Genomic DNA, 12728 nt, shown 5'->3' on the forward strand with positions numbered 1-12728 from the left:
GAAGTGTAATCTGTAAATGAATCACTAAGCAATAATCTGTTCAATTCAACTTATATATCACAGTTCGAAGGTGGGTCCGGGAAAGGACGTCTCTTCCAATTCCCCATCTGGTTTGGAAAAATCTCATTTTGGAGGATGCATCATAATTACGCACAGGATCCCTGCTCTTGTTACTTGAGACTCTTGTTATAGCTCCCGAGTCCACAGAATACTCGGAATAGGTTAGTGAATGTGAGGTTTTGCATATTAGAATTAGCCTAGATTGTCATGTACTCATGTTCTTCTACTTCCCGTCTGAGCAGCTAGCTTAGGATCGTCTGTTGGTGATGAAAAATTCCCCAAGGGCATTTAACTCACCAAAATATATATTTGTGGGCGGGAACTGTTAGCAGACTGTCGTTCGTTTTTTCTTTTCCTTTGACTCGGGTGATTGACCTTTAGCAAGAGAGGGATACGAAAACCCTTAAATGTCAAAGTCAAAACGTTTCTAATCTGAATAGCTTTCTAATAATCAGAATCAGATGTCTTTAACTCTTGCCCAATTCCCTCTTTATATAGTGGAATTTCTCATTCTCCATTAAATTACATTTACGATCGTCATGACATCATTCATGTGTACTTATATATGTTCTCCACCATTGCTCATTTATTCTAACGGTTATTCATTATATTAATATCTCCTTAATGTGTCAGTTTCATACCGATTATTCATTAGTCATTACAATCACCATAGTTTTGGCCATCATTAAAGTCACATTGAACTGTCTCTTTCATTACCATTACCACCCGGCCGTATTAATTTCCTCTATTTAACACATCTTTTCTTTTTGCATTTTCTCCATGTGACTTTTGGGTAAAAATATTTTCTCTTTCCCACATCGTCGGTAGAAAGTAATGCAGTAATCTATTTTGGCAAAGATACCGACACAGTGATTAAGGCTGCCCGTTTTTGTTAGTCCAAAATTGTGTGGAATTATTCTGTCCACGATATTTTCATTTTGTTTCCATACACGTAACTTTTTTTTGAACTGGGACCAGACACATAACTTAGCAGTCGTAGTCGTGGAAGTCAATTTATACTACTAAATCAAGTGCATTCATTATCATAAATATACCAACTGAAGAGACATGTGAATGACTTTCATAAGATGACTGGTGACAAGTTTATTTCGTATTCTTCTGATTTAAGCTAACAAAATCCCAAGCCTTGAAACAGTTAGAGCAAAATTCAAATCGGGCAGAAATACCAAGCGAAACAAAAGTTCAATTAAGCACTTGCAGATGTAGATCTTCTGGTACCAATATGTACGTGCCGACAATTAATTGCAGAGGTTTGTTACTTTACCACATCTTTATCACTCAATTATATATAGTTCAAGCTATCAACCTGACCAACTCTCCAGTTTCAGGAACTAGAAATGGCAAAAGAGCTTCATGTTGTGATTCTTCCATGGTCTGCCTCTGGCCATATCATTCCTTTAATTGAACTCTCGAAAGCCTTAGCAAAAGCCAAGATTCATGTCTCCTTCATATCTACTCCAAAAATCATTCAAAGGCTCCCCAAAATCCCACCAGAGCTACAATCTCTCATAACATTCGTGTCTTTCCCTCTGCAAACTTTGGGCGCTGATCGCCACTTTCCGGAAGGCGCCGAGGCCACGGTGGACATACCTTTCGAGAAAATGGACGACTTGAAGATTGCTTTTGATCTTCTACAACAACCCTTTAAGCAGTTCATAGCTGATCATCTGCCGGACTGGATCATCGTCGACTTTGCTGCTCACTGGGCGGTTGACGTGTCCAAAGGGTATGGTGTTCCTCTTGTCTACTTCTCTCCTTTCTCTGCTGCCAAGTATGTCTTCTGTGGTTCACCCGAACAACTCATGTTCCGCCGTCATCGGAAGTCTTCACTTCACCACCAAAATGGGTTCCCTTTCCGTCTATGGTAGCACTAAAGAAGTTTGAGGCCGTTCAATGGCATGCTGGCGTTTTTACTGTGAATCGTTCAGGAATAAGTGATGCTGCAAGGCTTGCCAAGACTGTGTCAGGAAGTGAAGTACTAGCTGTTCGTAGTTGCAATGAAATTGAAGGAGAGTACTTGGAGTTGTGCGGGAAGCTCACCGGAATACCTGTGATTCCCACAGGTTTGCTACCTCCAAAGAAGTCCAAAAAGGAGATCGGGAATGATATGATCTTTAAGTGGCTTGATAAGCAGAAGGCCAGGTCAGTTGTGTTTGTAGGGTTTGGAAGTGAGTGTAAGCTGAGCAAAGAACAAGTGTATGAGATAGCTCATGGTCTGGAGCTTTCAGAGTTGCCGTTTCTCTGGGCACTCAGAAAACCAAATTGGGCCAGCACTGATGCTGAGGCTCTTCCTCTAGGTTTTGTAGACAGAACATCAAAGATAGGCCTTGTTTGCTTGGGATGGGTGGACCAAATCGAAATTCTGGGGCATCCATCAGTTGGGGGCTCTCTGTTTCATGCTGGCTGGGGTTCTGTGATTGAAACTCTGCAATTTGGGCATTGCCTTGTTGTGTTACCCTCTGAATGCAAGGCTTCTAGTGGAGAAGGGTCTGGCTGCTGAAGTGGAACGCAAAGAAGACGGGTCATTTACTGGAGATGACATAGCAAAATCACTGAGGCTGGCAATGGTGGAAGAGGAAGGAGAGCAGCTGAGGATCAATGCAAGGAAAGCTGCAGCTGTGTTTGGAGATGAGAAGCTGCAGGAAGACCACTACCTTGGTGCATTTGTTGATTATCTCAAGACTAATGGTAGAGAAAGGTCTTCCTAAACAATATGTCAAAGTAGCAAGGTAAGAAGTGCATTGTTATCCAAATCGCAATTCGTGCATTATCAAACTGTGAACGCTACAGGGTGGTAATTATCGTGGTGATCAGTGCAAGAATATTATGTAGCTGGTCACCTTAATTTGTAATAAAGCAGAATTATAATTTTGGTCCCGGTATCTTTTATTTTCGCATGATATTTTTTTTGCTTTGTTCAAAAGTGTCCCAGCGAATTTTGCATGACATGAGTGGCGACAGGAGCAGATCCGGCCCATGCGGAAATTTTGGGATTAAAATATTTACTACATATCAGCTAACGCAAAAAAGAAGAAGAGAAAAGGCAGATTGGATTAGTTCTCCGTCACCCATCATTCCGTTCGTTCGTCACTTCGTCCTTCGTCTCTCTCTCATCGTGCGAAAGCCACTGCCCAACCACCCACTGCTCCTTCGGTCTCTAGTCCTCCGCGCCCTCCGCCACACTCCTCCCACCCTCACCTCCGGGCTCCATTGATTTCACCACACAAAGGTTCTCTCACTTTTATGATTTCAAATTTTCAATTTGATTGATTGATGTAATGTATGTTAAATGGATTGTGCTACTTTGAATTCAATTATCTCATTTACTATTTAAAGTCTTGCGTTTTGCATTAATTGACATCCTTATTAGTTATTACTTGGCATCTGACTGAAAGCTCAAGTAGAACCAATGACTACTCCTTGGATCTCTTTGTTGTTGATGATTGGCATATGCTTTGAGTAATATAATGAAGACAAGTATCTTCTCGGATTACATATTATTGAGGAGATATATCTACCTGTATTATGAGATTGTTAGTCGCGATCGTTACTGAAATTCCTTGAGTAATTCCAGAAATGACTTTCATCTGTACGATTAGTCTATGATATGCTGTTCTGTATTGAATCCATGTGTACTTGAGTGTGTTGTTCAGAAGTGAGGGATTGGGGGAGAGAAAAGAATCAGCGAACTGAAGTGATCTCCTCTGTGCTCCCAGCTTGATTTCTTGTTATTTGTTTTTATTACACATTGCTATTTTTGGTATACTTATTTGTCAATGTTCTAAAACTCGGTCAATTCGACCGAGTACTCACGTACTCGGTACTCGGCTGGTTACTGAGGCGATTTTGACCTACTCAGTGCCTCTACTCGGCGGGAAGAAAATCGGCCGAGTATTCGGTACAACTCGGCCAACTCGGTCAGAATAAAAAAAAAAACAAACGACGTCGTTTGCCTTCAACCCTGATTCATTTACTCGATGAGGATGATTTTATATCCGATGATGAAGAGGAAATAGATGACTTGAGTTCTGATTTTGAGTCGGATTCGGAGGAAATACAAGATGGATATGGAGAAGAAGAATTTGAGGCATAGTTACATATGTTTGGGATTGTTTGCAAAAATTGAATTTGGTTTGCTTATATTACTTATGTTATTGTAATGGACTAATGGTTTTTTTATTTTTTAGACATTATTATCTCTTAAATATTGTAATATTTTATGGACTATTTTTATTATTTTGGACATTATATATTAGATTATATGTTTTAGAAATAAAAAAATGTAGAAATTAGAATCCGAGTACTTCTCTACTCGCTAGTCACCAACCGGCCGACCGACTAACGAGTAGCGAGTTTTAGAACCTTGTTATTTGTTAATACTCTTTGTACTACGTTGCTTAGCATATGCAATCCATATTAACATCCCTGGAACAAATGTGCTACGTTGGTTAGTGATTGGTTAACACTTAAGCTTGTTATGTCTAATTACATTTCCTCTATCAAATGTGCTATGTACATGCTCTGTTCATAGGCTCTTCACAGTTGCAAAGTTATTTATTGCTGAAATGGGTTGTGGATTTTTTATGTCCTATTGATCAATCCAAGGAAGAATGTGGTAAAATATGTTTTGTTTCAAAAATATGAACTTGATCGACTTCGGTTCATAGGTAAGTAAATGAAATTTTATAAAGTGGTTTCAAAAGGTTTATGGTCAATGACTATGTTAAATGTTGAGTATCATTGTGTTGATGTTGTGGGTTGTAGTGTTGGTTTCTCATTTCTTTGTTCTTATTGTATGTTTAGTGATTTCCTGAATTATGCTTTTATGCATAAATCACTAATCAATATTCTGTGTTTTTTAAGGTGTAATCTCTTGAACTAAAACTAATACAGAGATTATACTTTTTATGTTTATTTGAGTGATATCTTGAACTATGCTTTTATGCAGGATTCACTATTTTTTTTCTTGCATTTCTTTCTTGTGTGAGTGGATCTTGTAGTGTGGTGTGTGTTGTCAGTGTGATGTGGTATGTGAGTTAGATGTGTGACTTGATGAGGACATTGGTTTGGCAACCAACGTTGTAGTTGTAGGTTAAGGTCTCTCATGCGTGGTGAAGGAGACCTATGTTGTGTGATGTTTTCGGTCTCTCCTGTGTGGGGTATGAGATCGTTGATCCCTCCTATGTGGCGAAGGAGATCATTAGGCCTAAGAATGTTGAGAGTAATGACGTTGTGCATTACGCCTGTGTTGTGTGAATAGGGAGTGAGGTAATATGTTATCTTTTACTTGCCTTAAGTTGTTGACTAGGAAGCACGGAAACGTGCATACACCCACGTTTCCCGCTTCCGAAGCGGAACCACTCCGGAACCATTTCGGAAACGTCCGGAAACGCTCGGAAACGCTCGGAAACGCCCGGAAACGTGCCGGAAACGCCCGGAAACATGTTTCCAGAAAAATGAGTTTTGGAAACGCGAGTTTCCAAAAAATAAAGATTTTTTAATGTTTTTTTATTTGAGATTTTGAGTTAATTAAATTAAAAATTTATTATTATATTTATTTTTTTGTATAATTTATATATATTTTTAGTTTTTTTTATTTCGACGTTTCCAAAACGTACCCGCTTCCTAAATTTTTTGAAAAACACGCTTCCACGTTTCCAAACGTTTCGCTTCCACGTACCCGTATCCGTTTCCGTGCAGCCTAGGTTGTTGAGGGTGTTGTTGTTGTTGTGGTTGTTGATGGAGTCTGAGTGGTTGGTGGTTTTGTGTTGTGGAGTTTGAGTGCAGTGAGATATTGATGTTATACGTGTTGTTGTCGTGGTGACAATGTGATGATGTTGTTGTGAATTAATCTAGGCTGAACGGAATCGGGTACGGGTACGTGGAAGCAAAACGTTTAGAAACGCGGAAGCGTGTTTTTCAAAAATTTTAGGAAGCGGGTACGTTTTGGAAATGTCGAAATAAAAAAAATTATATATTATACAAAAAATAAATATAATAACAAATTTTTAGTTTAAGTAACTCAAAATCTCAAATAACTTGGTGTTCAACATTCGAAAATAATACAAATATAATAAGAGATCTAGGTATCAACAAGAGAGAAGGAGGGTCGGCAACTCGGTTGGAGGTTAAAAATATGTCGAAATAACTCATTTGACTTGACGAAAGTATGTCTAGTACTTCATTTAAAATATAAAAAATAACATAAAAACCTTTATTTTTTGGAAACTCGTGTTTCCAATTTAGAAACTCGTGTTTTCTCCGCGTTTCTAAAACACATTTTTCTGGAAACACATTTTTCTGGAAACACATTTCTGGGCGTTTTCGGGCGTTTCTGGCGCGTTTTCGGACGTTTCCGTCGAGTTTCCGGAGTGGTTCCGCTTCGAAAGCGGGAAATGTGGGTGTATGCACGTTTTCGTGCTTCCTAGGAATTAATGGTGTTGCTTACATATTGTTGAATATGTTGTGATGTTGTTGAGTAGATATATTGGTTTACTCATACCAGCTCTGAAGCTGATCGAGTTGTGTTTACAATCACGGTGTACCAATCAATGATGTAGTGTGTACTATCCCAAAAATTTATAATTATTTTTTAAATATTATTCGGAGATATTTAAATTGGTGGTGATCCAATTATATAGTACGAGAGAAAAAAACGAAAATGTTTGAGCGATTTTTACTCGGAAACGTTATCGTGAGGGGTCAAGAGTTGACTTTTTATCCGTTAGGAATCTCAGAAAACTTCATTCGTGAAAGTCGTATAGTTCGTCAATACGTGTTCGTAGACGCGCGACATGCTTTAATCGGATGTCGTATGTGAAACTTGTTAGGAACATAAGTTTGGTTGCTGATTTTGGGATGTGTATAAAAGGAAGGAGAGGAGATTAGAAATTAAGAAAATCAGTTTTTTTTTCTTTCCAAAATCAGCTCGGTTACTGTTTACTCAATCTCGGGTACTGTTTACGTGATTTTTCCCTCTTGGTTGCCGGATCTTTCTCCGACCATATCGTCGTCGTCCGGCGACGAAATTGAGTGAGACTGGTGGTGTTGGAACCGTCTCTTCGTCTCCTACTCATCTGAGTTAGTGTTTGAGAGAGATTCAAGCTGTTTGAAGCCCATAAATGAAGAATAAAGCAGATATCCCATTTTGAAGAAGTGAGAAGAACTCCCTCCTCCGGTAACCAATCAAGGTGATTCTTCTTATGTCTTGAAGCTTGTAGGTATCAACCCTCTAAACAGTTTTATCTATTTTGAAACACACAAGGAGAATCGGCGATTTCTTTTTCTAGGGTCTGTGAATAGTGCTGATTTTATGGTCTTCGTCGATTAGACTGTTTAGGCTTGGATTTAGACTTTGTTTTCAACTAGAAAATTGTTGGAAATGTTTTTTAGATTGTGGTGGTAAATTTTGGTGATCATTTGTGGTCACCGAAATAGTGGTAGTGCCGCCACTGTTGGCGGTGTGTTGGGTCATGTTTCGGAGTAATGGTTTACTCCATTGTGATGTGCTCGTCGATATGAGCGTTTACATAGGTCACTTGCTTGCGTTAGGTTAATCCTAAGTAAGTTAGTTGTTGTTAAAGGTTTGGTGATTTTAGGTTGAATTTGTTGTTGGTTGTTTTCGGGAGTTAGACTATTCCCGGTTTGGTGGTTTACTAAGTGAAACTTGTGTCCCTTAGGTACTTGGAGTTCATTGAACCAAGTGAGTGAATCTCACTTTAGGTTATAAGTTGCTAGCGGGAGCGGAAATGTGAGTAAACCTCACGTTAAGCTACTTACCTTTGGCGGTAACTAGACGTATTCGTATTTAGTATGCGTTGATTACTTGTATGTTGTGAGATTAGTAAATATATATATATATATATATGTTGATATATATATATATATATATACCTTTAAGTGATAATGAGATTGTGCATATAATTCTATTGTTTATGTGTTGTTATATTTTATGTATCGCATTGAGATATTGTGCGCGTTTTGTTGAATTATATTGATTGTGGAGGATGAGACCGAGAGAGAATAAAATGTACCTCTCGGTAAATTGGAGGTTTATGGAGGATAATTGTATAGTTGAAGTGTATGTGTGTTTTGTTTGGCCGGAAGGGAAGAAAAAATGTACCTTCCGGTGTTATTGATGTTTGAATGCAGTGGTGTAAGTAGTAATGATGTTGCGCTTGTATGGTTTCGCCCAGTGGCATGTGGTGAGTGTCAATATGTTCTGCTTTTAGTGGCAGTCTTGATGGTAAAATATTTGTGAGTGTGTGTATCTCGCATAGTGGCGGCCCAAGGTTGGATGTTTTGACATTGTATTAGTGTTGATGTACCTGTTAGTAGGGTTCTTGATCCACCTACCTTAAAATCGTTCTAAAAATATAATTGTTTTGAAAATACATGGACTTGATTGACTACGGTCCACGGGTAAGTAAAACATGATTTTATTGTTATGATTTTTAAAAGGGTTAATGGTTAAGAACTATGTTGTATGATTTTTTTTTTTTTAGATTTATCTGTTTGAAAGTGACTTCATGAACTACGTTATTCTGCAGGAATCACTAATTGTTCTTATGTGCAGTGTAATCTCCTGAACTAGGTTATTATGTAGGGATTACATTTTTCTTTTCTTATTTCTTCTTGTTATATGTGAATTCCTGAACTCGGCTTTCCCGCAGGATTCACTAATTGTTTTCTTGTTTTGTGGTGTGTATATATATCATGTGTGGATTAATATATATTGTACGTGTTGTTTGTGGTGTGCATATATATCATCCATGAATTGATATATATTGTCGTGGTTTTAATATTGAGTCTTGTTAAAACATTTTCTGGTCTTCGGACGATGATGTCATGTAAATCGGAACCAAGCCTTGGCCGTGTATTGATTACGATCAGTTAGAGCTCTAGTTTGTCTGTTGTACTACATGAGGGGTAACCATGTGGGCTGCCCATCTCATGAGTACACATGTTTTAAAAAGACATTATGGTAACCAGGTGGGTTGCCCGAGTCTCATGAGTATTCATATTTTATTGTGTTATTTGTTACGGGTAACCAGGTGGGCTGCCCGGGTTTTATGAGTACTCATATTTTCATATATTATTTGTTACGGGTAACCAGGTGGGCTGCCCGAGTCTCATGAGTACACATGTTTTAAAAAAATGTTGATTGTACATTTCCTTTATAAGTGATGTATGTTTAAATGTTGGTTTACTCATACGGGCTGAAAAACTTACCAGGTTTGTATTTTAAAATCCTGGTGTACCAAATCAATGTTGTAGATGATAGTTCTGCAGGTGAGGATTAGCAGGCTCGGAGAATTTACACGGAGGACTAAGGGTTTCATTCTTCTGTTTTTGGTGAGGATTGAGTGAATATTAATTTTCCAATTGTTTTAAAACTTGAGTGTATAAATTCGTGATGTATTATTCGAGTCGATTGAGTTGTACTTTGAAGTCAGTTTCGATACACTGTTGTTGTAAGATGATTTCAATATATTTGAGATTATTTTAGAGTTTTCATGTCTTCGAATTAGAATTTTTATCATTCGAAATTTCGGGATCGTGACACAGTGGGTAGTGTTGCAGGTACTTCTTATTAACTGTGACAAGACAGGCCGGCAGCGTGATAGCTGAGAGTTGTTTTTTATCCCAGTTTTTCTTTTAGTTTTGGTGAGGTTTCATGAGATTTGTCGAACTGTACTTTTTACTTTCTTGTAAATAGTGAGTTTGGTTTTGAGTTGTAATCAAGTTGTTTGTTGAAACTCGATGTTGGATATTCAGCTGTTGTAATGTAATTTCATTATTGAGGTTATTTTAGAGTGTTAGTGATCTAAATTTTGAAATTTTACTGTTCAGAATTTAGGATCGCTACAGATAAGTTCTTCTTTGGTCTAATAAACTTAATATTCACACTGACCACATAGTCATCACTTACCCAGAAAAATTCATGTAAGAATTCAATTTCAAAGAATACTAGATTTCACCCATGTATAATTTCAATCTTTAATCAAAACCCAAAAACAAAAAGAGAAGAATTGAGGAATAAGAGGGAGAAATGAGTTGTTTACCTCTTAAGCAGCTGCAAACCTTAAAACGAAAGGGAGAAGTGAGAAATGGAGGTGCACCAGGAGACTACCACGAAACAAAATGGAAATGGTGGCACTCTCTAATTGGCGAGATAGGTTTTTAGTTCAGCTTAGCTTTTATATTGGTAAGCTAGTAATTTTCAGCCATTGCAAAGGGTACCCAATGTCATTTTTAAAATTTCACTTAATTCGCGAAACGGAAACGCACTGACTTATAATTATAAGGAAAGAGCCACTAACTTTTGCTTATCCCTCATAGATGACTCAGGCTTTTAAGATAAGTCAGTTCTTTGTGTCTTTACCAAACGATTCTTTCTCCTCATCTTATAAGCTAAGAGCTTATAAGCTCCCCCAAACGTGCACTGTATTACATCTTCCCTAAATCAGCTTATGTGGCATCAACGTTTAGCTTACCTTTCAACTCTTGTGTTATCTGCATTGTTCCCATCTTTTTTTGTAATCAGCTTGATGATTGTGAAACATATCACAAATCAAAATTTACTAGGCTGCCTTTTCCATCTGTAGGTTCTAGAGCTACTCGTATTTTTGAAATTGTTCATTCAAATGTATGGGGTCCTGTAAAAACTGTGTCATTTGATGGTTTTAAGTATTATGTCACATTCATTGATGACTTCTCAAAATCTACATTTATGTACTTACTTAAACCCAAAAATGAGGTTGCGAATAGCTTTGCAAATTTCAACGACTTCGTAAAAAATCATTTCTCATCTAACATATGCATCTTGAGATCAGATAATAGCACTGAATATACGTCTAAAATCATGACTTAATACCTTAATGAATAAGGCATTCTTCATCAAATAAGTTGTGTAGGAACTCCATAACAAAATGGAGTGAGTGAGCGGAAGAATAAAGACTTGCTGGAGAAGACAAGATCCATTATGGTGCAAAAAAAAATGCCTAAATGATTTTGGTCACAAGCTATACACATTGCTGCATATATCATAAACAAACTACTGAGTAGGGTTTTAAATTTCAAATCTCCTTTCGAGGTGCTTAAGGAAGGAAAATAAACATTGATCATCTTTGAATCTTTGGTTGTGTGTGCTATGTGCATGTTCAACCCCTCGGCAACCCCTCTGTAAGTGTACGATTTTTTACACTGAGGGGTTGCCGGACTTTCGGGCCCCATACACTATCAAGTATGTCCCTCTCACGAATAAGTCTAACTACTATTAATATCTCAAAACGTGTCTAGCCTCGGGTTTTCACAACATTTAATGGATCTAAAATAATTCTTCTTGAGAACTAGACTATGAACTTAAGTAGGCCAAATCAACATAGGAGGGTTAGCTCCCCTACCTGGAATGACGTGTAGAATCTCAGCCGATACTCAAATCCAACATATAGCTGCTGTTGTTGCTCCAATTCTCTGAATGATCCTCATAACATCAAGTCTGAGTTCATGAGGTATAAAAGAAACAACATCAAAGTGCAATATCTAAAATAAGTTTACTCACTCATTTTCCCTAGTTTGACCAGGAAAACCAATTATTGACTTTACATTGACCTAGTTTTTCCTAGGTTGACCAGGAGTTGATTAAGTTCACCATATTTGACCAAAATTCGACTAATTCTCGAATGACTTGAAAATAATTTAATTATAATTATCAAACGATATTAAGCATGTTTAAAATCTAAACACAGTCTAATCATATCAATGACTTAATTTTATTACTGACAGAATCTTAGTTAAATGATTCTCGATCCTCAAACTGGGTAAGAATCAGAAGTAACATTAGTTGTTACAAACGTTACGTTTAATTGTCGCCATTTTAAATAAGTTGGGTTTTCACTAAGTTACTTTTACGTAAAAGTAACATTGTTAAAATCATTGAGTAAAAGTAAAAAGGTAACTTATGTTAAACCATACAAGTAAAATGGTAAAACAATAAACAGTAAAACTGTAGTTATGAATAGTAAAATTGTCAGGGGCATTTTGGTAATTTCACACTGCGGTAAAACAGAAATGACCACAGAAAAGGGTAAAAACAGGGGAATTCACCCTATGCTTCTCCAATCATGTTTCCGGCCACAAAATCATATTCTAACACTCCTAAATTAACAAACAATATCACCACAATGTCCACAACAACAGAGCAAGTCGAATTCAAGATTACAAAGCAAGAAAGATTACAAAGTCGAATTCAACAATATTACAACTGCTACTACTCCAAAGTCTCCCAAGAAGAGAAGGGTTGGTTGCTGCAGCTCTCAACTTGCCAAGAAGGAAGAAAACGATTGTGGAGGCACGGCAGTGATGAAACCCAGAAAAAGAGAAATTAGGTTAAGCTTCAAATTGATGAAATTGAAAGGGAGAAGAAATTTGGATTGAAACAAAAGAATTGGTCTCACCAAATCGTGGCCAAGGAAGCTCGCCGGAGCTGAAGAGCTCGCCAAAAAAATCACCCAAGGCATCTCACTGCCTCTATTTCGATCAAGCAGAAAACAAGCTGTTTGGAGAATGATATGAAATGGAAGAAGAAGGAGATGTGAAAATGGTGGGATTGCATATGTTCTTCCTTGCCGGATGGCGACGTTGCA

At 37.6% G+C, this 12728-nt stretch overlaps 1 pseudogene; it reads left to right on the forward strand.

Moving 5' to 3' along the window:
- Nucleotides 1–1155: 1155 nt before the first annotated feature.
- Nucleotides 1156–3128, forward strand: LOC126803944 (putative UDP-rhamnose:rhamnosyltransferase 1; annotated as a pseudogene).
- The last annotated feature ends 9600 nt before the right edge of the window (nt 3129–12728 follow it).

The sequence above is a fragment of the Argentina anserina genome, chromosome 7 (assembly GCF_933775445.1).
Source record: "Argentina anserina chromosome 7, drPotAnse1.1, whole genome shotgun sequence".
Classification (NCBI taxonomy): domain Eukaryota; kingdom Viridiplantae; phylum Streptophyta; class Magnoliopsida; order Rosales; family Rosaceae; genus Argentina; species Argentina anserina.